At 38.4% G+C, this 26,844-nt stretch overlaps 1 long non-coding RNA gene across 1 annotated transcript; it reads right to left on the bottom strand.

The window, feature by feature from the left end:
* Positions 1 to 2,273: 2,273 nt before the first annotated feature.
* On the bottom strand, positions 2,274 to 24,472 carry LOC107710464 (uncharacterized). The gene is made up of 3 exons (XR_001636598.1): positions 24,462 to 24,472; positions 21,914 to 21,918; positions 2,274 to 2,343 (listed from the first exon to the last, which is right to left on the bottom strand). It is a non-coding gene; the product is annotated as an uncharacterized LOC107710464 (long non-coding RNA).
* Positions 24,473 to 26,844: the final 2,372 nt, after the last annotated feature.

Below are 26,844 nucleotides of genomic sequence, written 5' to 3'. Positions count from 1 at the left end.
CACTTGTTCCCAGTGTTCACCCTTTGATTTGTACCGACACCGTGGCACAGTTAGAAGCAAGTGACTCAAAGATCTAAGTGCCCTAAGCAGGACAATATGGCACAATAAGTTCAGAGATATAACTTGGTGCACAACCAGACAATGACTTATAAACAAACAGAATAATTTTAAAATCAACCCTGAATTTAACGGAGAGCCAATGAAGGGATGATAAAACAGAGGAAATGTGATCCCCCTTTTTAGACCCAGTCAAAAATCTTGCCGCAGCATTTTGAACAGCTTGCAATCGTGACAATGAAGATTGAGGAAGACCAGAGTATAACTTGGTGCACAACCAGACAATGCCTTATAAACGAACAGAAGAATTTTAAAATCAACCCTGAATTTAACGGAGAGCCAATGAAGGGATGATAAAACAGAGGAAATGTGATCCCCCTTTTTAGACCCAGTCAAAAATCTTGCCGCAGCATTTTGAACAGCTTGCAATCGTGACACTGAAGATTGAGGAAGACCAGAATAAAGAGAGTTACAATAATCCAATCGAGATGTAACAAGTGCATGAATCACAAATTCCATATCCTTCATTGAAAGAAGATGCTTCAACGTTGCAAGAGATCTGAAATGGAAAAAAAAAACTTGCTCTAATAACAGCACTTATTTGTTTATCAAAAATAGAGAAGAGTCAAAAATCACTCCAAGGTTTTTGATTTGTTTGCGTACATTAGTTGAAAGTGGACCTAACTGAGCTTCCAAAGCAGGAGACGAGTGTGCAGGACAACCTAATATTGAAACCTCAGTTTTATCCTCATTTAATAAATCAAATGAAATAGCAGTATCAAGCCTTACAGGTAGATAAAACTGAGAATCATCCGTGTAACAATGATATGAGATACTGTATTTTTTTTAAATGTGGGCCAAGGGAAGCATATAAAGGGAAAACAGTAAAGGTCCCAAAATGGATCCCTGGGGCACTCCACACAAGACAGGTGCAGAGGATGAGGAAAGATTTCCTAAATTTACAGAAAAAGTCATGTTCTCGAAATACGAGGTAAACCACTTTAATGCAGTGCCTCCAATACCTACCATACATTCAAGTCGATCAAGAACAATGTGACGGTCAATGGTGTCAAATGCCGTGCTCAGGTCCAACAATACCAGCACAATACAAGCACCTGAATCCAGAGAAAGCAGCATGTCATTTGTAACACTCAATAGAGCTGACTCAGTACTGTGTAATGATCTAAAACCAGATTGAAACTTATCTAAAACACTAAAAGAATCCAAGAAAGACTGAAGTTGTGAAAACACTACTTTATCCAAAAGCTTGCTGATAAAAGGCAACTTAGATTGGCCGATAGTTACAGCACATTACTGGGTCAAGCTGAGGTTTTTTTAGCTTGTTTTTAACCCAGCAGTTTTTAGAGTGTATTTGTGTTTAAAAGAGAATCAATCATATCAAACAAAGCCTTACAGGTAGATAAAACTGAGAATCATCCGCGTAACAATGATATGAGATACTGTATTTTTTAAAAATGTGGGCCAAGGGAAGCATATAAAGGGAAAACAGTAAAGGTCCCAAAATGGATCCCTGGGGCACTCCACACAAGACAGGTGCAGAGGATGAGGAAAAATTTCCTAAATTTACAGAAAAAGTCATGTTCTCGAAATACGAGGCAAACCACTTTAATGCAGTGCCTCCAATACCTACCATACATTCAAGTCGATCAAGAAGAATGTTATGGTCAATGGTGTCAAATGCCGTGCTCAGGTCCAACAATACCAGCACAATACAAGCACCTGAATCCAGAGAAAGCAGCATGTCATTTGTAACACTCAATAGAGCTGACTCAGTACTGTGTAATGATCTAAAACCAGATTGAAACATATCTAAAAGACTAAAAGAATCCAAGAAAGACTGAAGTTGTGAAAACACTACTTTATCCAAAAGCTTGCTGATAAAAGGCAACTTAGATTGGCCGATAGTTACAGCACATTACTGGGTCAAGCTGAGGTTTTTTCAGCTTGTTTTTAACCCAGCAGTTTTTAGAGTGTAGTTGTGTTTAAAAGAGAATCAATCATATCAAACAAAGCTTTTGGTCTATTCACATTATCAACAATTAACTGAGATAAATAACTAGATTTTGCATGTTTTACTGCTGTTTGATAATTAAACAGACTTAACTTTAAGATATCAAAGGAAACATGTTGCTAATCTTTTTTTCCACTTTCGCTCTGCTTTTCGACACTCTTGTCTAAGAGTGCGGGTGGTTCAGACTAGACCCCTGTACTGCAGGATAAACCTGAGCGTCCCAGTGCTGGACAGTGGAAATATGCACTCAAACACTCTGGAGACCAGATGATGCCCCACTGGCAGAGGCCATACCAGGCTCTCTATTGTGGCAGCCCGTCCAGGTCCAGAATCACCACCAGGGTCTCCCTGCTCAACTGAATGAAAGCGTACATGCCACCATTCCCACCCCCATAATTACATTTTTATGTTGTTTTTCTGATGTTGAATTTAAGTTATTTTGTAATAAAAAGTTGAAAAAAGTACTTTTAGTATAGAACAATTTCTTTTCAATTACAAATGTTATTTAGAGGCAAAAAATGTATGGAATAATTTCTGTCATTTACAAATTATAACTTTCTTTACAAAAAAAATAATCAATTTCCAGAACTACTACTTGTCTTTTATTTATAAGTTTCAACGTATAATACAAAAATAAAACAATGTAAAGAAATTACTTTGCTTCATTTACAAATAACTTAAATTACAAAAGGAATGTACAGAACAACTTCATTCATTTCATTTTTAAGTTTCCCAGCAACCCCATTTTCTCCAGAGCTGTCCTAAAAGAAGAGAAAAAGGAAAGACTCATGAAAAATATTAAGACAGGGCTGCAATCTTAAGGTTATTTTATAGAGAATTTTATTATAGTGCAAGATATGTCCACAAATGTTTTAAGTAAACTTGATGATCCAGAAATATTCAGCCCTTGATTTAATAAATTAATAAATACAACAACTTTTGCCTCAGACCACCTAACAAATGAATCTGTGCAGTGTTATTGTTAATTTAAGTTCACATTTTTTAAGAAAGGCTATTTGAGTAAATTAAAACAATACGTGTATTCGTTGACTTTGACTCTCTTATCTCAATCAATTAATGAGCTGAATTGTCAGGTTAATCAGGTTAATTAGTGATCACAGGTGTTGGTGGTCACTAGAAAATGCACGGTAAACAAACTGTATTTGAAAACTGTAAAATAAAATAAACTGGTGGCTAAACAAATTATTGACCATTTTAATAATAGTCCTTTTCAATTACATCCGATGCAGTTCGGCTTTAGGATAAATCATTCAACAGAAACGGCTACTTGTTATTTTATTGAAAAGGTAAAGGCATTAATGGATAAAGGTGGAGTGGTAGGGGCTGTATTTCTTGATTTACAGAAAGTGTTTGATACTGTAAATCATAATATTCTTTTACATAAATTACTCAATTTTATTTTTTCGACAAAATCTGTAAATTTAATTGAATCTTATCTCTCTTCCTGTTCTCTGGTAGTAAAAATTTATTATTATAAATCCAATTCACTATGCCTTTCAACTGATGTTCCACAAGGCTCCATATTGGGGCCAATTCTCTTTAGCATGTACAGTGGGTACGGAAAGTATTCAGACCCCCTTAAATTTTTCACTCTTTGTTATATTGCAGCCATTTGCTAAAATCATTTAAGTAGTGTCACAGCAAAGGGGGTGAATACTTAGGACCATGTGATATTTCCGTTTTTCTTTTTTAATAAATCTGCAAAGATGTCAACAATTCTGTGTTTTTCTGTCAATATGGGGTGCTGTGTGTACATTAATGAGGAAAAAAATTTAACTTAAATGATTTTAGCAAATGGCTGCAATATAACAAAGAGTGAAAAATTTAAGGGTGTCTGAATACTTTCCGTACCCACTGTATATTAATGATTTACCCATGGTGTGTCAACAATGTGATATCATAATGTATGCTGACGATACAGTAATTTTCACGCATGGTAACAATGCAGAAGAGGTTGCAAATAAGTTGACAGATGTTCTGGCAAAAATCATATCCTGGCTCAATCAGTGTTATCTGAAAATAAACGTGTCAAAAACAGCTTGTATGTTCTTTTCTTAAGGACATAGTGTTGATATAAAACAGAATATTTTATTTTCTGGAGAGAGATTACAGGTTGTTTTGGAATATAAATACTTAGGGGTTCATTTGGACTCATGTCTTGGTTTTAAAACGCATATAAAAAAGGTATGTAAAAAGGTAAAATATATTTAGTTAATTTTTGGTTTATTAGAAACCCTTTATCAAATGAGGCTGCAAAGGTATATTTTCATTCTATGATTCTTTCTCATATTACTTATTGTCTGACAAGTTGGTCTAATACACATGCTATAGTTCTAAAACCATTGGAATTATTGTACAAACAAGCACTTAACATTTTAGGTAAAAAAAAAATAGTTTTAACCATTGTCATATCTTAAATAGGTATAACCTACTTAGCTGGGAAAACATCACTAAGTTTAAAAATGTTTGTTTAGTTTATAATAATAGGCATGGTTTAGCTCCTCCTCCTCTGGTTGACTTTATTAAATTTAAATATATTGAAAACAGAGTAACTAGAGGTGCAGCTTAAGCTGATTGCATAATTCCACATAGAAACACCTTGTTTGGTCAAGCTGTTTTTTCTTTCAGAGCATCACACCAGTGGAATTCAATACCACAATCAATTAGAGAATGTACATCATTTAACTCATTTAAGCATCATTTTAAGAAATGGCTTCTTCATAACCAACAATGTGAACATTAATGTTGTTTATATATCTTAATAAGCTGCTTTCTATTTAAAAAATTTTAATACATATTTCTTTATTTTTTATTGTCAGTTTGTATAATTTGTTGTTTAATTTTTGGTTGAATTTCGTTGTTATTGTTTTTTTGTATTTTGTTTCTTTTTTTCCTCTAGTTTCTCTGGCCTAATACCCTCTGGCAAAGGGACTACCAATGAAAACTAGCCTTTGGGCTAATTTGGGTACATTTACATTCGCACATGTTGATTAATGTACACTGTCCCTTTTTTTTGTGAAATAAATAAATATCTCTAGAAGCCTTATTTTGTTTGATTTCTTTTATTTAAGTTACAAACTCAATAGGCTGGCATCTGGGAGAGAAGTCCATTTATGAGGTTTACTCTCTCAGTATATACTGTAAACAGAGGCGGACAGTAACTAGCCTAAGTACATTTACTTGAGTATTGTACAGATGTGTGCACACACTGTCAGAGCTGTGTGAGATCACTGCCATCCTGCTTTTGTGGGGGTAGGGGTGTTAATTAAATATTTATTTATTTATGTTTTTTCCCCATAGGGTTGTTAACATTCTAAAAGCTCTTTATTCCAAAGATACTACAAGCTAGTCAGTGTAGGTGTAATGTATTCTAAGTTGCTTCAGAAGTATTGCAAGTATTACATACAACAATAAAACATAATTGCATTGACATAAAAAAAAGGAAATTTACTTGTGGTACTTAAGTACTTTTAAAAGAAAGTACTTCTGTACTTTTACTTAAGTACACGTAGCAAGGTGTATTTTTATATACAGTTAAATTAAGTATACTATTAAGTATTGCAAGTATTACATACAACAATAAAACATAATTGCATTGACATAAAAAAAAGGAAATTTACTTGTGGTACTTAAGTACTTTTAAAAGCAAGTACTTCTGTACTTTTACTTAAGGAAATATCTGTCTTTACAACTTTTACTTGTAATGGAGTAATATTTGACCAGCAGTATCTGTACTTTCACTCAAGTAATGGAGTTGAGTACTTTGTCCGCCTCTGACTGTAAATAATAGGAAAAAGATTTGGAATAAAAAAAAAAGTTACTATTGAGGCAATGGAGAGTGAACTTGACCTTGTGCCTCGCCGTTTTGCTAAAAATAAATAAATAAGTTAAAAAGTAAACACTGATTTTATACAATCTCTTCAAATCCCGATGGATTCCCTAGTCAAATATTCTGAGATACCAAGGCTTCTTGATTTGGTTAAATGTGTTTTTTTTTTTGTTTTTTTTTGTGAGAGTCAATAGGCTATTTTATTTATTTATTTATTTATTTTTATTTGGACCTTGAGTCTGTAATAAAGATTGATTGATTGATTGATTGATTGATATTGGTTTTACATATAGATTTTTCAGATCACTGTATTGGATTTTTTGAAGTGGGAGTATAGATCATTTTCCAAAGAACTACACAGGAGACTATTCTCCTATGACATCAGACTATAAAACTCTTTCACTTCAGACTGGAAGCTTTATTTTGAAGAGGGGACAGTGTCCAGCATTTATCTCTGGGTGATTCGGCCCTGCTTCCAGCTGAAAGTGGGTCATGGTAAGGATGAAGTGTCTGGTCCCCAGCTCCGCTTGTCCTCAGGCCCATTAATTTCACTCTGCTCTGGGAACTCTCTCTGACCATTAAAGGATTTCATTTTCAGTTTGAAAGCAAAAGGACTGACTTATGTCTAAAGGATGCTGGAGTATTTTCTTTCCCTTTAAACCCCACTTAACACAGAAGTGTGTTTATTAAAGGGGTGGCTGATTGCGATTTCACTTTTTTAACGTTAGTTAGTGTGTAATGTTGCTGTTTGAGCATAAACAATATCTGCAAAGTTACGGCGCTGAAAGTTCTATGCAAACGGAGATATCGTCTTTTAAATTCTGACAGTTTAATGCCTACAAAAACAGCTCGTATATAGGGACTACAACGAGCTACTTCCCGGGTTTGTTACGTCACAAACCCAGAAATTTACATAAACCCCGCCTCAGGGAACATGCAACAAAGGGGGCGGGGCCATGTTGCACCGCTTTAGAGAAGAGGAAGAGTTGTAGCCATGCCATCGAAAGGGTGTTATTTTCACCCCTCTAACAGGTCTTCTGTGTTCGGCCTTCCCACGGACACTGTACTTCGTGAACAATGGTTACAATTTATTCCTGACAATTACAATCCTAATGTAGCTGTCTGTGCTGCACATTTTACAGAAGACAGCTTCCAGAATCTACACGAGTTCAATGCCGTATTCACACAAAGGCAAAAAAAAACACCCTTACTTACCATTCAGAAATGTCTTTTAAGAGCCGTGCTTGCAGAGTTTCTGCTTGATCCTCTTCATTACTGCTATCTGGGTCTGATTCTCCCTCAAATTGATACGGCAATATTGACACCATTATTTACATTCCACCGGCGCACATGTAACTATTGCCTGTAATGGTAATGGGCGTGAAGTTTCCGGACAACGTGCAGTACGCGGTTAACGAATCACAACACACCGGGGGTCACGAATCACATCCATACTTTGGATGTGACAGAATACCCAAGACATGTCACTCGTATAGTTTTGAATGGGGAAAAATGGAACGCTCAATATGGCCACTCCATCGATGGAAACCCCGCCATCTAAGTAAAAGAGCCACTCGACCTGTTATATGTCAAAATATCCAATCAAGCTTTTACGTGGGCAGGAATTATTGGAACATTGGAGTGGAAAAAGAAGCACGGACGAATGAGTAATAGAGTGTGATGTGCTTGGTGCAGTTTATTATAAGTGGAGTATGCTGGGAAAGGAAATTTGACAGGCAGTTTTTTGTGTGTGCGCTCTGAGGTGGAGTGGAACACCAGCAAGTAGGCCTATACTATTGACTTAAATGCCCTTTCACGCAGGCAGTGGAATCACCACGCAGCTGCCGGTTTCTCTCGTAGTGGAAGCATTTTGTGCAGTTGAGGCCTTGTTTATACTTTTGCCTGCCTCTACACTGCGAAGCTACTGACTGTGCGTACTCCTCCCTAAATGGACGAGGCTTTTATACTTGATATGCTTGCCATTGTATAATTCTGTGAAACGACAGGGGGCGACTCAGAGTAATTGTTCTCCCAACCATCAGAAAGCAGCTGTGAGATTAAATAGTTTGCTGAGTAGTTTGTCAAACAATCGATTTGTGAGAAGTTTGTGAATAAATGGATTTCTTAACATATAAACTGATTAGGTTTTGGGTCATTTTGGAGGACACATGTGAAAATGTTTTAGAGTACACTCCTTTAAACACACTCAAAAGAAAAAAAGAATAGTGTAAAACTGGTAACATGTATAACACTAAATTTAACAATACTCTCTTATATATGTTTTTTTTTTATTATTATTATTCATTAAACGTTTTTTTTTTTAACTAAGCATTTAAAATTTTAGACAAGTGCAAGTTTGATGCTTAAAGAAAAAAATGGTCACATTTAAAAAATCAGGTGATTGTGTTCATACAAATACTAGAAATCATGAATATAAATAATTGGGACTCATGTAAAAAAAAAAATTAAAAAAAAAAAAATTAAAAACAGTGCACATTTCATTTACCTATTAGGCTATAACATTTATGTAGTTTTGTTCGCTTGGCTGTTTTCTTATAAATGTCCAGAAATTTGTCTTTTTTTTTCGTCAGGTGTCTTTTTTAAATGAAATGTCATTACGTTGCTGTCTTGTGTCTAGCCTGCTGCAAATTCTATACGAAGAAGAAGTTGCTGTCTTGCCACCAGCCAATCGCTGCATTGCTGATCGTGGTCTCGAGTATCGATACATCTGCCCTTTTCGGGGAACATGAGAACGCACAGTAATCTTAGACAACTTAATCCAGATATTTTAATCTAATACACAAACTTGTTTGAAGAACCAAATTTGCCAGAGATCAGTTATCAGGATTAGAAAATCTGGAATCTTTCAAATCATCTCAGATGTAATAAGCGACGTATGAAGAATGGACCCCTGGACTGTCTCCTTGTTTATTATTGTTTGCTGCCTGCCCTGACCTTCACCTGACTTGTGGATTGCTCTTTTGTCTTTGCCCTGGATGTGTTTGTTTGTTGGTGTTTGACCCTGCCTGTTCTGACTACGCTCTTTGGAATAAAGCCTGCACGTGGATCCCCACTTTGGTGTCACGCCTCCCTTCGTTACAGATACAATCTAAATGAATTTTAATTAATAAAATCACATGTATTTTTACTGTATTTAAATACATGTATTTGTATTTAAATACATTTTTCCACACAGCATTTTGTATTTTTATTTTAAATACATTTGCATGTATTTATGCCCATCAATGGTTGAAGTAAACTCAGCCACCTGGATCAAATCAGCATAGTAGACCAAATTATTGGCTTTTCTATAAACAGCTGGTTGAGGTCAAGTATCCGTGCTCCAAATCCTGATGAAGATAAACTCATTAAAGGCCTTGGCCAGGGATTTTAGCAACAGGAAGCAAGCGAATGCTTTTCCTCAACCATTTACTGATATAAATCATGCACATATCTCATTCCTCCACCAGACACACACATCCAATCATATATGCCTCCAGTGACTGCTTTTACCGGCCAGGATGATGTATGTGGATAAATTATCTGTGACCCCTGAAGGTCAGGAAACCCACTAAAGATGAAAAGAGAAAATCGTGAGCTGTCAGAGGCTGTGAAGATGTCATCACACCACAATGGCTCCTGGATGGCCACAATTTCAGGAAGATCGATCATCCTATTAGGGTTCGGCCAGAAGGACGTGACAGCGTGCAAATTTTCATTCTGGACTAACAGACTGCAAATGTGTCTGTCGCTCTGTCATCAGTTTGCAATTAGCGAATGACGCCCACCTTTAGTAGCCGAGGGCTGAAGGACAATGGGAACAATCTGATATCTCTTGTCATTGCACAATACAGTGGCAGTATCTGATGCAAATTCCTAAGTACTTGTACCTGTTATTGGATCGCTGGTTGCATGCAACCCATTTAATCATTCGAAAACATTTCAAAACTACTAAATTATTTAAAAAATCTGTTGATTTGCTAAAAAAAGGCTTAATTTTACCCAATTTAATGATGCTGATTTCAATTCAGCATTAAAAAAAACAGGACTTCTTCACCTTACAAATGGTTGTTGAAAGAAAAAATACTATGAAATGCATCATATTTTTTGAGAAAGTGTGACATGCTCGAGCAAAACGATCCCTATTTTTGCTATCAGCACCACAAAATTCGTAAGAAACAAGTATTGGATTTCATTCAGCGAATTTATACATACTCGAGAATACATACCAAAGAAATGGCAAGCAGCGATTGTTGTCCATCTGTTTATATAAAAAAGACCTGATTCACAATGCATTATCTCAAAACCTGTTATACATTCATGAGGAAGATGAGATAAAAATCAATAAATACACATGTAACAAAAATTGAATGTGAAATTGTCATGCGTTTAATTTCACAGTGTTTACACTGCTTGTTTGGAGAGATCAAAGCGGAATGACAGACTGATTTACCTCCGGCTGTGTTGCTCTAATAGCTACGGCTCAGAGCGGAGAACATTTCACTGTGCCAACTCAGCCATGATAAAACAGAATTAATTTTAATTAAAGGTGATGTACTTTCCTTTTAGTGTGTTCATGCCCTGTTGCTGGAACACAGATATCCTTCATGCACATTTGTGTGTTTACAATGCTAGTTTTCACACAAGCTAACCATTAAATTAAAACATCCATTCCAGTTAACAATGGGAAAGAAATGCTTTTGAATTATTAGCAAATGCGAATAGAGTATGGAAACAGTAGACCAGACTGAGTTGAAATGTAAAGGTTTCCTGGACTGGAGTCAGTAATCTTGTGCTAGCAACAACAACATGAAATATCTAAACAAATCATGCTGTACTTTCTGTACTGGAAACTCCTGAAACCAAGACAAATTCCTTGTTTGTGTAAGCACACTTGGCAATAAAGCTCTTTCTGATTCTGAATCTGAAATGTCAAAAAAACAAAAAAAAACAATGTACTTCCCTGCAAACAAGCCTGCACTGGCCCTTTACAGGCCCACTTAGGGCTAGCCTTAGGGCCCCCAGCGGGCTGCCAGCGCAGGGCCCCTGAGAATTTGCTCATTGGCAAAATGTTGGCCCCTTAGCGCTGGCCCTGCACGGGCAGCCCTCACTATGCCCACACAGGGCCCGCACTATTATAACTAATGTCTGTATTGTCAAAAATGTACAGTAGTCAAAGGGATTTCAAATCAATTTGTTAAATACAAAACAGAAAGCATTCAGTTCAGGTTAATACAGCTACATATAGCCAAAAATGTAAATACACAAAAGTGCAAAAACAAAACAAAAGAAAGCGAACAAAGCAATGTAAGACTGTAGGATTTCATCATGTGAAAGTTGATGTGTGCGAAAGTCTTACCCTAAACTGCTTTGTGCTTTCGTCGAACAAACAAAAACCAGCCGCCACGCTCACTCCGATGACTCTGCCTCAACGGAAATGATCGTCACTAGCACGTCGGACCTCCGACCTGCCGCGTCTCCTTCTGCTAACTCCCTCTACCCACATGGCTTTACTTAAGGAAACCTAAAACACCCTAGCACCCCTAGTGGTAAGGAAGAAAACTGCCCACAAAATTTCCTATTAATAGGCTCGTGTCTGTTACACCTCAAATATGGCTCGTGAGATCCACTTTCCTGCAGAGTTTAGCTCCAACTTTGATCAAACTCACCCAACTGTGATTTTCTAATGATCCTGAAGACATTGATTAGCATGCTCAGGTGTGTTTGATTAAGGTGAGAACTAAACTCTGCAGAAAAAGTGGATCTCGTGAGCCAAATTTGAGGATCCCTGGCCTATATGAAACAAAAGGTCTCTGAAAAGGTCTCTTTTGGTTTGTGCCATTCCATTTCAATTGAGTGGCTAAAGAATGGCCAGTCAATGTTGTTTGTATTCTCATAGTTGCATTACAGGGCTTCCTACACAAAACCTGCATGGGCCCAAAGGATACAAAAGTTGCTCTGTGTTGCTCCTCAACAGTGGGTTTTCAGCCATGTTGCTTTTCTCTATGCAATATAATGCAAACTAAACAAATAATGTATGCTATTAAATTAAATGCAATCAACAAATCATCTAATATCATTTAATGTGAAGTGTCTGTATAATGTGTTATTTTATTAAATTGTAGGGCTTGTTTTGTTTTATGGAGATCTCTGTTAATCAGGCCAATAAGATGCTATTATCTACAAATATTCCTTTTTATTATACAAAAATGTCATTAAAATGTCTACACATTTATAAATCTGGTCTGAGATCAGGTATAAACCATATAGACACTCGTTCATGGGTTCACAGAGATCGCCCTGAGAGGAGAACCATTGCAATTTTGAAACATCATAACATAACAAAGCCTAATTTACTGAAATCAGGTTACTTTGGCAGCGTGATTTGCACTCCAAATCACTGGTTCAAAACAAATGAAAGGTTTCAAAGCTTCTCAAAATAGTGTTTCATAGGTGTCCATCACAAAAATAAATTGATTTTGTTTTTTGTTATTATTTGTATTTTTTTCATTTTTATTTTTCTAATATTTTTATTTGCTAATATTTTAATATTTTTTTTTTTGCATTGTATACTTTATATTAATATAAATAATATAATTATATTATATTAAGTTAACATTGTGCATGGTCTGCTTTGGCAGATCTCCAGAACTTTTAAGAATACAAGAACAAACTAGATTGAAAAGTTTGTAGACAAACTTTAAGTTTGCTTGAAAAAGCCTAGCTAGAAAGTTTTAAAAAGTTTTAAAAGCTTGCAGTCTGAAAGTTTTCAGTTCGAAGTAGTTTGAAAGTTAAAATAGTTTTAAAGAATAAAGTTTGAATGTTTTCAAGGCAACAGTTTATCAGAAAAACAAATAGATATAAAACATATTGCTAGGGTACCTGGGGTGGTTGCTAGGCTGTTTCTAGCATGACTAGCATGTTGCTAACATGTTTTTAACATTATTAACATGTTACTAGAATATTGTTAGCATGATTAGCATGTTACTAGCATGGTGTTAACATTTTGTTAGCATGATTAGCAAGTTACTAGCATGTTTCTAGCATGATTAGCATGTTACTAGCATGTTGTTAACATGATTACCAAGTTACTAGAATGTTGTTAACATGATTAGCAAGTTACTTGCATGTTGCTAGCATGATGGTAGCATGTTTCTATCATGTTTAACAAGATGCTAGCATGTTTCTAGCATGTTGTTAGCATGATTATTGCATTATTTGCATGTTACTAGCATGGTGTTAACATTTTGTTAGCATGATTAACAAGTTACTAGCATGTTTTCTAACATGATTAGCATGTTACTAGAATATTGTTAACATGATTAGCATGTCACTAGCATGGTGTTAACATGTTTCTAGCATGATTAGCAAGTTACTAGCATGTTTCTAGCATGATTAGCATGTTACTAGCATGGTGTTAACATTTTGTTAGCATGATTAGCAAGTTACTAGCATGTTTCTAGCATGATTAGCATGTTACTAGCATGGTGTTAACATTTTGTTAGCATGATTAGCAAGTTACTAGCATGTTTCTAGCATGATTAGCATGTTACTAGCATGGTGTTAACATTTTGTTAGCATGATTAGCAAGTTACTAGCATGTTTCTAGCATGATTAGCATGTTACTAGCATGGTGTTAACATTTTGTTAGCATGATTAGCAAGTTACTAGCATGTTTCTAGCATGATTAGCATGTTACTAGCATGGTGTTAACATTTTGTTAGCATGATTAGCAAGTTACTAGCATGTTTCTAGCATGATTAGCATGTTACTAGCATGGTGTTAACATTTTGTTAGCATGATTAGCAAGTTACTAGCATGTTTCTAGCATGATTAGCATGTTACTAGCATGGTGTTAACATTTTGTTAGCATGATTAGCAAGTTACTAGCATGTTTCTAGCATGATTAGCATGTTACTAGCATGGTGTTAACATTTTGTTAGCATGATTAGCAAGTTACTAGCATGTTGTTAACATGGTTATGTTTCTAGCATGTTGTTAGCATGATTATTGCATTATTTGCATGTTACTAGCATGGTGTTAACATTTTGTTAGCATGATTAACAAGTTACTAGCATGTTTTCTAACATGCTTAGCATTTGTTACTAGCATGTTGTTAACATTATTTGCATGTTACTAGCATGGTGTTAACATTTTGTTAGCATGATTAACAAGTTACTTGCATTTTGTTAACATGTTTCTAGCATGATTAGCAAGTTACTAGCATGTTGTTAACATGGTTATCAAGTTACTAACATGTTGCTAGCATGATTCTAGCATGATTAGCATGTTACTAGCATGGTGTTAACCTTTTTTAACATGATTAGCAAGTTACTAGCATATTTCTAGTATGATTAGCATGTTACTAGCATGTTGTAAGCATTATTAGCAAGTTACTAGCATTTTGTTAGCATTTGTTTCTAGCATGAATATCAAGTTACTAGCATGTTGTTAGCATGTTTCTATGCTAATCCAGCTAAAACCAGTTGATTCAGTAAAAACAAACAAAAAAAACAGCTAAAAACCAGCTAAGACCAACCTGGCCTGCTAAAAAAGTGACCAAAACCACTTTAAAACCAGCTTGGGAGACCAGCCAAAGCAGTCAATTAGCTTAGGCTGGTTTTAGCTGGTTTTTCAGTAGGGAGTTGTTAAGCTTTGCTATAGCAATAGACAGCTTAAATACACCATACATCTTATTGTATAAAAGTTTTCACCCCCTCAATGAACGTCTATGGGATTTTAAGTGGTTTTGATAGTCTGGTTTACGAAAACCGTAAGCCGGATAAGTTAGAAAAGATATAGAAGAAGAAGAAGAAGTTTACATAGGATTTCAGTAAATTGCCTTTTTTAAGCCAACTTAATAACCTGTCAAAAGTTCCCTTACAATGTGTGATGGAGGGTCACAGGTGTACAGTAGGAGGGTGCTTTTGTCCACACATCTTCGTGCTGTAGGTCCCTCCATGTCTCTCTGGGAACAATTAATGTCAGGCATTCAAAGTGCAGCTATTGGTGGACCGCAGGACTTCAAAGGCCAACCTCCTCAAAGGCTTACAGCGGAGAAACGGCCCTCAAAACTCCAGCAGGCCCTCTAAGGCACAGAGAGAGTCCTGTTTCTATGGGTCGGCGAGGGAGGGGAAGACCTGCATGCATGCTTTATGAAAGGACCTAACATGCAGGAAAATCTCCATGGGATTAAAAACGTCCATTCTGAGTGGCGAGGAATAGCAAGATGGAGAATCTAAAGATCAAAAAATGCGCAGTAAAAGAAGCAAGTATTCAACATTGCCCATTCGTACAGAACTTGTTTTTTTGTTTGTTTGTTTGTTTTTGTTTTTAAAAGCCATCCGAAACAGGCAGCGTTCATGTACGTGTTTTTTTTTGCCATTGACTGTGGACTGGCACACAGCCAGAGATTTCCACCTTCGTATGAAGCTGAGCTTTGTTCGCTGGTGTGGACCATTAAATCCCATCATCCCCCTCTCATTTTTTTTTAAACCAAGGCCACTGAAAGACTGTGAGCACCTGTTAAAAAACAATTAAGAGTCCATTGGTAGCATTTAAAACCCAGATTAGAGAAGAGGGCACAAATGGGAAGTATTAGGATTTTATTTTATACCTTTTTTTTATTTTTTATTAGCAGACCTACATGCAGTCATTTTGATTGCAAAAAGAGGGCTGTAGCCCCCCAGTGACCGGCTGTACAATTTGGTCATTAGCCACAAGGCAGGGAGTTGTTAAAATGCAATAAACCATAACATTTCACGCCCTTTCAATGCAGAGTTCATTTTAGTGATCAAAAGATTGAGATTAGCACTTGTTTTCTTTCACCTTTCATCTTTTGTAGAGTATAGGAAGTTGTCGTTTAGCAGATGCTTTTATCCAAAGTGACTTGGAAATTTGATGCAGACTTGAGTCCATTTGTCATTCGATTTAGTGGTTTGTTTGGCTGTTCTGAAAGACATTTTCTGAACTTGTGTGTAGTTCATCAGAGACAGTATAAGACAGATGGTCTGCTCGTGCATTTATAATCAAGAAAAAATACAATGCTTAATATGGCAGCTGTAGGAATGAAATCCAGGGCTTTTACAGCTAAAATTGCCTATTTTCTATTTGTTTTCTCTGGAAAGAGCATGTGCAAAAATAAATAATTAAACAATAAAAAGTTTGCAGTCAGAAGTGTGTCCGTGTGTGTGTTTCTTTTTTTAATATGCTTATCAAGGCTGCATGCATATGATTTCATTCATTTGATACTTGTATACCTTTTTTACACACTTTTGTAGTGTATATGGTGCTCAAGAAACATTTATTATTATTTGTTGAAAACATTTGAGCTGCTTAATATTTTTTGTGAAAACCGTGATAATTTTAAGGTTATGTTTTATTTTAAGCATTGTTTATTTAAAAAAAAAATAAAAAATGTAACAATGTAAAAGTCTTCATGTATTATTACCGAGATTAAAAAATTATATATATTATTTTATTTTACACACACACACACACAAACACACACACACACACACACACACACACATATATATATATACAGTGTTGGGGAAAGTTACTTTTAAAAGTAATGCATTACAATATTGCGTTACTTCCTAAAAAAGTAACTAATTGCGTTACTTAGTTACTTTTTATTGAAAGTAATGCGTTACGTTATTTTTTGCGTTACTTTTTAAATCTGGGCTGGACTTGCTTGTTTGCTTTTAATATAAAAAGTTCTATTTTACACATTAGTACTCTTTACTAACTTATTTGAATAATTTTTGTGTATATATATATATATGTCACGAATCCGGTTCATGGACTTCTGTCCAATTGCCACCAGTGGTCACTCTTCCATTATATTGACTCTCTCACTACACAGACTTTCACATGAAAGCCCTTACACACCAAAAGCCTCAGGCTGAAGGAAATGTAAATTCACGTCTGTACAGTAGAACGCAGAAGAACAAAGTTCAACAATTCAGCAATAAAAAAGTAGAAGAAATGTTAGTTTATCTTGAGTAATTTTTGCTTATTAGTAGGATTCGGTCCAGAACTACAAACACGAATAAAACGCGTTAGAAAAACTACAAACGTGGCAGATGCGCACGATTGAAGGTTAGGTAGAGAGGCTTAGAAAAAGGGGTTTGAGTTACTAATAATCAACATTTAACTAACACACTTTATAAGCCATGGACTTCCTCTTTCAAATCGCCGAGTATTGTTTGCATTTATCTCTCTGTCAGTGATAGCAACATTACGGAGCCAGTTCCCGGTCCTAGTTCTGAGCTCCTAGTTCTAGCCTAAGTCTAATCACGTCTTGTTTCCTGATTGCCTGTTTCCTGATTATTTAGCCTGTCTGTTGGATTACCCGTTTGCTTCGCCCTCTGGATTATGTTCGCCGTCGTTTGACCCACGCCTGTCCTTGGATTACTCTTTTGTTGTGTCTACAACATACCTGTTTGCCATTGTCTAACCCTCGCCTGTTTCATGACCACATATTTAAATAAAACTCTGCATATGGATCCATATGTTTCACATTCTGATTACTCCATTACAGTATATATGTATACAGTATATAATTTTTCCAGGTCTGAAAGACATTTTCTGAATATGCTACTCAATTACACTATACTAGTAGCACTTGTTAATAGTATAATATAAAATAATAATTGTATAAAATAAAATATTCTATATATTATATGAATAGAAATTACTTTACCCGCATTTACCAAGATGGACAACGAGTCATTTACAGCAGCTTATACTTGCCAGTTTGTGTACTGCAGATATCGTTGGTTCACATCAAATTGCTTGTGATGTTTTTCAAGTCCCTGGGTAAAACCATCTCATAAACGAATAATAATAATAATAATAATAATAATAATTGCAAAGGTAAATAAATAAACAATAAAAGACTACAATGAGCAAAAAAATAAATAAAAAAGGATGGCGGGGATTGCAAATGAACTCTAGTTCGGACCAAGTGTGAAAACAACCTTGGTGTAGCCTACACTTCCCATCTACTGGGAGGGTAAACAAATACATACAGCTCCCGTCTTTGTGGTCTGCAGCCACAGCGACTTCCGGGCAGCTGAGGATCCTGTCAACTGCAGGTGACTTTCTGTGCTCCTTGTTTTGCCTGGCCCCTCCGTCCTCCTGCTGTGACCTCAGCACATGTTTCTGGCACGTTAGAGATGCTTTCTCTCTGATTAGGGTAATTACAAACCATCTCTGCTCTCTCAGCTCCTCAAACCCCACTTCAGAGCGTATTCATCCATTTGTCTTAAAGTAATTAAATCCATGGGGGAGGGGAGGCGCGGCGTGGCTGGGCACCTCATTTCAGGAGCTATTAAGTAGCGACTGCGCTATTCGCTAGCACTTTTATTACTGTGCTCGTTAATCTCAGAGCCCTTCCGCTCCGTGGAATAGCTGCCATTGTGGTAATCACAATAAATCACACCAACAACTGCTGTGGCCCAACCGTGGTGCAAAGGAAGAGTAAATGCAAGGAATGTTGTACACTTCATCCACTCAACTGTCGCAGCTTTAATTACGTAGTGAAGGGGGAGGGGCTATCAGACTCTGATTATGATTGACAAAATAACCTTATATAATTCATACATTACATGGTTGAGAACATAGTGCATAAGTACATAGTGTATAATTGCATAGTGTATAGTGCGTCATTTGGGACGCAGCTTCAGTATTATCCGAAAAAGACGAACATGAATCATCCAGTTTGTGGTGCAAAAAGCATTTCAGTTTAGTCAGATCAGATGAAAGTGAATCTGGCAATGCATTATTACGTTGATTGTTGTACATATTGCCATGGTTTGGAAATAAAATGTCTGATGAGTGGTGCTTGAAGGATAATTGCTTTTGAAAATAACATATTAAACCTCACTGATCATGTTAACAAAAGCAAATGTGAGATAAAAACATATTCAATGAAGCAACCAAGCCAGTTTAGCTGGCTTCTACTAGTCTTTGAGTTCTTATCATGACTTGTTTCACGAGACTTGTACCCACACACTTCACATCGCTAATTCACAGTGCTGTACCAGATGAGCTACTGAGCAAGTTTATAATGTCAGAAAAGTCAAACATATGGAGTTGGTTAAGGGATGAAAATGCCGAAATGTATTAGTTTTCAAATAATGCACTATGGCAAAAGTGTTTTGAGGACATAACATAGTATATGTAAGGGATAATTGATGACGGGCTGTTGAATTATTAGAAAATGATTCACACCCGAGGTGGTGATCTGGCCATGATGCAAAGCGGAGTGGGCATTACACCTCTGGTTTGCATTATTTTCTAATAATTCAATGGACCGGAGTTAATTATTCCACTTATACTACACTTACCACACCTCAAATATTGTTCAAATGGTGTATTTCAAAACATTTGTCAGGTTTTTGTCCTTGAAACTCTCTTTTGAGTAGGATTAATTTCTTACAAATCTCATCCCATGCCTCTGCTGCTAATTCCAAAAAGTCATTGAAAGCCATTGAAAGCAGTTTAATGTAGTAAATAATGAAGTTATTAGACAGAGAGAGAGAGGGATTAAGCGGGTGAGAATTACCTGAGTCTGTGCATCTCTCGACAGTGTTCGGCAGTAGCTTCTCTACTAACAGCGAAAATGTAAGTTAATCTGTGTCAAGAACAGTGCCGTATTACCTCGCTTGTGAGAAATAACATGTAGCTTTGAAATTAAGCTATTTTACTGATAAAATTGTCAGAGCAGTGCTGACAACACGTTTCTGTGAGTTGTGAGTGTGTATGTTTCCGTGTGTGCGAGTGTGTGTTTGTATTGTATGTGTGTGCATTTGAGTCGGAGAGAGAGCGGGATAAAGAGTAGAAAGTTTTCTAAGCTTATCTATGCTTTTGGTGATCGGCTGGAGTCTTTGTGAATTTTCTGGTCTCTTACAGGCCTCTATTGAGCTACAATAATCATAAATCTTCCACAGAAAGCTGCTGTTGCATACTGCACAGTCCAACTAAGCTGACATAAATGAGACCATATGCAGTGATATTCTTTCCCACCCAATGGCCCTAATGAAGCTCTTTTTATTTCAGTCTTTGTGTGATACAGCAATAACACAAACGGCACCTTGGCGGTGTGGAAAAGCTTCACTGCTATTAACATATCTGTAGCTTGATGTATGACTCCTTATGGAGGAGTATCACGGCACAGTGAATGTAAGCAAAAAAATAAGCTGGCTCAGGTCCTTCTCTAGTTAACTGGAGTTAATCTCTCAAACACAGCATTATAATTACAGCGAAACGTAATGCACAGCATGTTCCGCTTCCTGTGCTAGAATGCATGCTTGCGTGTTGAGCACCGTTGTGTTGATTGATGTTTGGGGAAGCCAGTGTCAAGAAGTGTTTATTTCACAAGTGGTGGGCTCTCTGACAGTCCTTTCATATGAATGTGTGATATGCAGCCGAGACAAAATTCAGAGCAGCCCTGCACAACTACACAGATCCCCTTTGAAACGCTGTAACCCAACAAGTGCAGGCACCGTGGGCCTCAAGAGCGATATGGCAAGCCTTTGTTCTGCTGGAGCGAGGCTTGACATGCTATTAGTCACCAGCAGGTCAACAGAGACACACCGAGCAAGAGGGACACATTTTTCCAACACATTAGACCAGACTGAAAAGAAGAGTGCAAAGAGTTCAGACACTGAAAGAAGATACAGAAAGAGAGAGCGAGAGTGCATGCTATCTAAAGTTAAATATCTATATAGACAATGTCAGTTTTATAGGAAGAGTGAATGTCATAGAAACATGTCCAGGGGTGTATTCCAGAAAGAGGGATTTGTTGGAAACTCAGAGTTTGTTAACCCCAGAAAAGGGAAACTCAGGGTTTTCGGTTCCAGTAAAAGACAAAACTAAACCTCTCGGTAAGTTACCATAGTAACTTACTCTGTGAACCTAACCTGGGGTGCGTTTCCCAAAAGCATCGTTAGCTAACTGTGGTGGTTCGTTCCATTGAACTCTATTGGTAACGACGGAACTTGCGACCATAGTTGCTTTTGGGAAACGCACCCCTGGTCAGGAGAAGGTTTTCTTCAGTAAACCCAGAGTTTATTTCGGTCTCCTCCTTCTTTTTAAAGCGTAAGCAATGTTTAAATAACTCACTCATTCATTCGCGCTACAAAAATAGCTTTTATTGCTGGGACTTTTGCCTTATTTCAAGTACAAATATCTAAACATTTTTAAATCATGATGCATTTTCTATAAAAGAAAAATATATACGATATTTAGTCTTGTTTCTTGGGGTAAACAAGTAAAATTAATTGCCAGCGGGGTAAGAAAAATAATCTTAATGAAAATGTAAACAAGATTATTTTTCTCACCGGACCACTTTCATTTTCAAAATGCAGACACGGTAAATGTGACAACAATGGCATGTCTTTTTATAAGGGATCCTGTAGATGAGGAGGCTGCATTAATTAGAGGGGAGTTACATTTACATCAGGAGAGGATTTAATTTAATTTGATCTAATTTATTTATTTTGCCATATCCACATGCATATTTATTTGAACGGTACCATTTTTAAATGGTGTTCACTTGACAACATCTTGTTGCGACCTCTAAGTACGAGCCAATGCACATTGGCATGCGATTATTGCATCCAGTTGCCGCTGATCACAGCGTGAGTATAAGTAGGCAGCCGGTGGAGCGCATATTCAGGTTTTCACTGAGGAGCCAAGCCGGTGACCCGGCCGCTCAGTGGTGGTACAGAAGCTGTGGCGACGGGACGTGACATCTCCGTGTCAGCGCTTGCAGGTTCACCACCTGATCCCTGAAGGGAGTAGTAGGAACCTTGGGCACATAGCCGGGCCGGGGCCTCAGGATTACCTGGAAGTCAGCCGGCCCGAACTCTAGGCACGAATCGTCAACCGAAAATGTGTGCAGGTCCCCTACCCTCTTGATGGATGCCAATGCAAGCAGGAGCAGAGTTTTCATTGACAGAAACTTCAGCTCGACTGTCTGCAAAGGCTCAAATGTGCCCTGCTGTAGCGCTCTGAGCACTAGAGACAGGTCCCATGAAGGTATGGAGGGAGGCAGTGGAGGATTTAACCTTCTCGCCCCCCTAAGGAACCTGATGATCAGGTCATGCTTCCCCACCAACTTCCCTTCGACGGGGTCGTGGTTGGCAGCATTCGCAGCCACGTAGACTTTAAGGGTGGAGAGAGGGTAGGTCACCTAGAACCTCCGCATCCCATCCAGGGACCAGACATAAAGTTTCCAGAGGTCTGGACACGGGTGCCACAAGCTGTCACGGAGGGGCTGTCACAAGGAGCATCATTTCCGAGAACCAAGTCCGAGTGGGCCAGTAAGGCGCCACGAGCAGGACCTGCTCCTCGTACTCCCTGATCTTGCACAGTGTCTGTGCAAGAAGGCTCACTGGGGGAAAGCATACTTGCGCAGGACCCGTCCGTGCCGAGTGTTCACTCGGTCAGGGAGTAGAACAACTGGCAGTGAGAGGTTTCTGGAGAGGCAAACAGGTCTACCTGAGCGGCTCCGAAACGACTCCAAATCAGCTGGACCATCTGGGGATGGAGTCTCCATTCTACCGGGAGTGCAGCTCGTGACAGCTCGTCGGCTGCCCGGTTGTGAGGACCAGGAATGTGAACAGCATGCGACCTCAGATGCTTCTGACTCCAAAGGAGGAGGTGGTGGGCGAGTTGCGACATGCGACGGGAGCGTAGACCACCTTGTCGGTTGATGTACGTAACGGTCGCAGTGTTGTCCGTACGGACCAGAACGTCCTTGCCTCGTAAGCACCCTTTGACACGGATCTAGGCAAGGCGCACTGCCAGCAACTCTAGGCAATTGATGTGCCAGTGCAATTGGGGGCCTGTCCAAACCCCCGACACTGCAAGCCCGTCGAACGTGGGCCCCCAGCCGGTGGTAGAGGCATCTGAGTGAACCACAGCATGCCTGGAGACCTTTTCCAGGGGCACTCCTGCCCGGAGAAACGCAAGGTCTGACCACGTGGTGAAGGTTTGTCGGCAGGCCGGTGTGACTCGGACCCAGTGAGTGCCGCTTAGCCACAACCACCTCAGGACTCGGCCATGAAGCCAGTGTTAAAGCGGTCTCATATGAAGCATGACGGCGTGATTGCCACTGCAGCTGCCATATGCCACAGGAGCCTCTGAAACTGTTTCAGTGGGACCGCCGTCCTGCCCTTGAACATATTCAGGCAGTTCAACACCGACTGAGCACGTAATTGCATGAGGCGTGCTCGACCGAATCCAACTCCATACCGAGAAAAGAGATCCTCTTTAGAACTTCCGGATCGTGACCACCCTCGTGCAGGTCCCTCAGTGCTTTAGCCTGGAGAATCTACAGTAACGCTGTAGCGTGTAAGGCGGAGGCAGCTTCTCCACAGGCCGTATATGCATCGCTGGACAGACCAGACGAGTACCTACAGACCCGGGAGGGAAGGCATGGTTTGCCCTGCCGGGTGGAGGCGGTATCAGGACACAACTGCATCGGCCGTATAAGCATCGCCTGACAGACCAGACGAGTACCTACAGACCCTGGAGGGAAGGCACGGTTCGCCCTTCCGGGTGGAGGCGGTATCAGGACACAACTGCATCGCAACCAACCGCTCCACCGGGGGACCCCCGTATACCCCCTAGCTGCACCACCGTCAAGAGTGGTGAGGGAGGAGGGGTTATCAGGTCGGTTTCCGGCAGAAAAAGGTGCCATCCACAACCTGGTAAGCCCCTCATGCACCTCCGGGAAGAATAGGACCGGGTCGGGGCGCTGAGAACCAGCGTGGACCACCCCAAGAACCAATCGTCCAACCTTGAGCGCTCGGGACACGGTGGAGGTCTCCACTCGAGCCCTACTCTCACGGTGGCCCGGGAAAAGCATAGCCGTTATTTCCGGATCTGATTTAGGCATTGATTACAGTCCTGGAGGATAGCAGCGCAGCCAAATCTTCCTCTCCAGAAAGCTCTGGCTCACCCTCCGATGCAGCTATCGACATCCGGTCGTCGGGAGGAGCGCCAACGGATACTGCTGGTACGCTCCTTGTAGAGGGCCCAGCACGTTCCATTGGCAGCTCAACTGGTTGCGGAGTGCAAGAGGAGCGATGGTCCCCCGAGGGTTGGTTCCCTGGAGGGTTTGCCATCACTGTTACCCTCAGACTGCCCGTGCTACTGCCTAAAGTAGCCCCCGCCTGACTGTTTTAGTTTACACTCAAAGTAGATTGGTCTCTCTAAGCGAGATCTCAATTCGTCGGTCATCCGACGTGACGTCGAGAGTAACCGAATGAAAGGGAACCTAATAATTAAAATTTCCTTTATGATTTCCAGTGTGGTTGGATGCATTGATTACACACATATTCTCACCATCGCACCTTCCGAAAATGAAGCTGATTACTGTATGGAATGGAAGGATGCCAGATGGAAGGGTAGTGCAAGGTATCTATGCCGTAATCACCACCACAGTTGTTAAATAAACACAAATTATTCACAATTCACAACATAATCTTTATGTTCTACAAATACAAAAGCAACAAATTATTATTTTCCCTGTTGGATTTTAATATTGGTATTGTGGCCATCTCCTCTTCCTCTGTCAGTGGTGCTGGTGCTGGTGTAGGTTCTCCTCCCATTTTACGAGTCTCTGCCTTCTTGCTGTTGGCTTCTGAATAGAAGTCAAATGTTTTCCATTGCCCTAATTAAGAAATGTAGCATGTTGGATTAGAGAACATTTATTTATGTGAAAAAGCATTAGGCTATGTGGAAAAAGCTGCTGCACATTGACATAGATATACACTGAAAGATATTTATTGAATGTCACATATTTGTAAAGTCATGTAACGTTAGCCTGCACACCCATTTTACGCCTGCAGCTTTACCTGATTAAATGTTTTTATGTTTAATTTTTTCTGCTGCCACATTTTTTTTTCTTTTCTTTTTTTTTTTTGCCCGTGGGATACCATGAAAATGAATATTAGTTCAGTAAATTCTGCCAGTTTTCACCTCTGATAACATTGATTTAGAATTAAAGTTATGTATTCCGTAGTATGCAGAAGTCTTTTTGGCGGAAGCTGTTGCCATGGTGAATCGTAATTTCGGAGCTCCATTGAGCATGGCTTTTCATAGTCATGGTGCACGTGCTAAACTCAGAGTCAACCTACTCAGAGTGGATTGAACTAACTCTGTTCAGCTGTTCAAGAAACCTTGCTTACTCGAGGTATGTGGTTCCAAAAACACGTCTGGGAGTAAGTTCATTCAACTCCGAGTATGTTCCTGGTTAAGACTCAAGACATTCTCAACAGAGCAACGAATCGATGAGTCACTATGGAAACTAATAGTGTTTTATAATTTATACAGATAACTGATATGCCAATAAAATAAATATAATAACCATATTAGAATAATATTACCTTATTTACTTATATTAGCGATTTATAATTAACATATCATACAACTATATATATATATATATATAGTAGGCTATATTACATAAATATATTGTAATATTATATAATGTTGTGCTCTATCTGTCACGCCAACTGAAGGCTCGTCAGTAGGTCACGCGTGTGCTGTTGGCTCTGAAGTGAACAAACCCTGGAACAAACCCTTCAGATCTTCAGAGAGCAAGTTACTATGGTTACTTACATACCCTGAAAGTAACCTCCGATTTTGGAACCGAAAGCTGAGGTTATCCGCTCTCTTATCCTCAAACATACCCAGGTATGTCACATAACCTGCTTTCTGGAATACACCCCTGGTCACATCACACCCCAAAACACAAAGTAAACACACACATAGGCCTTTATTTGACATAAAGTAAATGAAACCGATTTTCATGACCATTAAGCACAATGCGTTTTTGTTTTTATATGTTAAAACTAAAGCAGTATAAAAATGTGTTGTGTCAGTTTATATAATAGTATATTTATACAATTTATATAATAATATAATACACACAACCTCCCACACACAAACACACACACACACACATATATATATATATATATATATATATATACACACATTAGCATACTACGGAATATTAACATATTAGCATTAGCATACTACGGCACATTAGATTTGCTAACATATGTGTTCACTGCTGTCTTAAAGCACAAGTCTATAAACAAATTAGTTTGAATGCTAGACAATGAATCCTCAGTGTCTTACACAAACAAGTTCAAAAAGAAAAATGTCATGTTTATTTTTGATCACATTTCCAGTAAAATTATGTTGGCTTAATAAACAACACATGCTTGAGTTTATACTGTATTATTTACACTAACAAACAAACACAAGTATGGTCTGACCATACTCATGATGTGAGTCAAAGTTTTAAGCGAACCCATTTGTACCGCTTGTACTGGTAATGCCTTTGCCCTTCAAAAAAAAAACCCTTCCAGATGGCACAAGTGTGTTTCTGTTTTTTTGCCATTGCTTGGGAAGCGTTGTCCAACATCTGTTCTTTGACTTCTGGTACATAACTCTGATACATGCAGTCACAGATTGAGCACCATTGGCGCACTGTGTGGTCTAAAGCTCAGGGGGCAGGATGCTTTTAATAAAACCTGACCCATCTGAACCCAGAACTTATTAAACCACGTGACAGTTATCTCAAACGTCATACAGGCCTCTCTGCTTTTTTTTGTACATGGAAAATTATGTATTGACTCTTTGTTGCAGTTTCAGTTAATTATGTGTCTTGTTTCCCATAAGAGCACCAATGTTTATGATATTAAAGTTTTTTTTTTTACACACACACACACACACACACACACACACACATTTGTGGTTTACGGGGACTCTCCATAGGTGTAATGGTTTTTATATTATATATATATATATATATTGTATTGCCAGTGTATTACGTGGTAAAAAATGTTACACACTATTGTTTGTAATTGTAAGT

The sequence above is a fragment of the Sinocyclocheilus rhinocerous genome, unplaced genomic scaffold, assembly GCF_001515625.1.
Source record: "Sinocyclocheilus rhinocerous isolate Xijiao unplaced genomic scaffold, SAMN03320098_v1.1 scaffold297, whole genome shotgun sequence".
Classification (NCBI taxonomy): domain Eukaryota; kingdom Metazoa; phylum Chordata; class Actinopteri; order Cypriniformes; family Cyprinidae; genus Sinocyclocheilus; species Sinocyclocheilus rhinocerous.
Note: the sequence above shows the minus strand (reverse complement) of the source record. Positions and strands in the feature narration are given on the sequence as shown.